Raw genomic sequence first — 2,001 nt, forward strand, 5'->3', positions numbered from 1 at the left:
TGGAATATGGTATGATAAGACACATCAAGCATATATTGGAAAGAATCAAATTCTATTTTCCTAGAAAGCATATGCTTCCTGGAAATCTTCTCTCTGTTACCCTCCCTACTCCTTTCTGTTGCTTCTGACAATTACAATCTGTGAGACTCCTCAAACTCAGCTTTTGCCCTCTCAGAAAATCTGTAGACTTGTTTGGGTACCTTTTATAGCCTACATGTATTTAAAAAGGTGGACAGGAAAATTAAGCCATAAAATGATGTGAAAAGTTTTAACAAAATTTAGGATCTTTTCCCAATTACAAAGCAACACAAAAAAGGTTGAAACTTCATGGAATGAAAGTGGTCACACACTGTATTTCTTTAATATTAACTGAAATGCTTTTGAAATATTATATTTGAATTGTAAATATTACATGGTGCTTTTTATTTTCAAGCTGAACTTTTGTTTCAAATGTAAAAGAAATGGTTCTTGAAAATACTGATGAATCAGGTAAAAGGATGTAGTGTCCTCCTCCTGCTGGTCAGTCACCCATCCATGGACAGGATGATAGTACTTATGTGCTCATAGAATTGTACAGTAGTTAGATCATGTAGATCAGTGCACGTAGTTAGATCAGTGCATGATCTTAGTTGTGGGTTTACACCTTTAGTGAGCATGAACAAGGGTTCTGTTCCTTGGCCAGAGCCTGTCTCTCGGGCCTAAAGTTCTTTGCATGGTATCCTTTACAATAGGTCTCATCTTCTTTCTTAGAGTTGCTGATTCAAGACCCTTCCCACACTTGGCACATAGGAAACAGTTTCTGTGCTAGGGTTTTCCATCTCCAGTTATCTTCTCAGCAGCATATACAGAATCCCCACATCTGGAACACTTCTCGGTACCTCTGTATTTCTGAGCAAATTTAGAAGCGTCAGACATTTCTGGGGCACCTGGGTGGCTCAGTAGGCTGAGCATCTGATTCAGCTGGGGTCATGATCTCACAGTTTGTGAGTTCGAGCCCCACATCGGGCTCTGTGCTGACAGCTCAGACCCTGGAGCCTCCTTCGGATTCTGTGCCTCCCTCTCTCTGTCCCTCCCTCACCCTCTCTCTGAAAAATAAATAAATATTTTTAAAAAATAAAATAAAAAGTTGTCAGACATTTCTAAATTGACTGTGGTCATGTGAGGTTGAACATACTTGGTTTTGATGCCCACCACTATCTCTCCCCACTATCCATGTTGACTGTGCCAGTGCCCCTGCTGTCACCATAGCCTTTCGGCCCATCCTTTCCATAGCAAGATTTGCAAGTAGATCTCTGCGTCGTGCATCACTGCTCCTGTGCCATCTAATTTTTTCCTGCAATCCATGCACAGCAGGCAGCAGCTGTGGAAGCTTCTCCCATCACCCTGTACCTTTTCTACAGAGTCCCACATTTGGTTCCAGCTCCCTAGACAAGCATTTGAGTTGGAGGTAGGACCACACACCACAGAGGGTAGCTAGGGAGGCAGGGGAGAAGGAGCATCTGTGGAGTCAGGGAACCCAGGAAAGTCTTTACAAGTTTGGATCTCTGCACAGCTATTTCACCGAGACTTTATATTTTTACATTTTCCTAATATTTCTGTATTATCTCAATACTGATTAATTTCTATATTCAATTGTTGGATATTGGTGCTTTAAAAAGCACCAGTTATTTTGGGGGGTACCTGGGTACCTCAGTTGGTTAAGCATCAGATGGTTGATTTCAGATGAGGTCATGATCTCACGGTGTGTGAGTTCGAGCCCTGCATCAGGCTCACAGTCAGAGATGCTGGCTTGGAATTCTTTCTCTTTCCCTCACTCTCTGCCTCTCCCTCATTGTGCTCACTCTGAATAAATAAATAAATAAATAAATAAATAAATAAATAAATAAATAAATAAAGTTTTAAAAAAATAAATAAAAATATAAAAAGTAAGAATAAAAAGCACTAGTTACTTTTAAATTCTCTGTTGTTATTTGAAATTCTTCTTCTTCCTTAAGAACCATT

At 40.0% G+C, this 2,001-nt stretch overlaps 1 pseudogene; it reads right to left on the reverse strand.

Moving 5' to 3' along the window:
• Positions 1 to 524: 524 nt before the first annotated feature.
• Positions 525 to 1,410, reverse strand: LOC122468098 (annotated as a pseudogene).
• Between the last annotated feature and the right edge of the window lie 591 nt (positions 1,411 to 2,001).

The sequence above is a fragment of the Prionailurus bengalensis genome, chromosome B3 (assembly GCF_016509475.1).
Source record: "Prionailurus bengalensis isolate Pbe53 chromosome B3, Fcat_Pben_1.1_paternal_pri, whole genome shotgun sequence".
Lineage (NCBI taxonomy): Eukaryota > Metazoa > Chordata > Mammalia > Carnivora > Felidae > Prionailurus > Prionailurus bengalensis.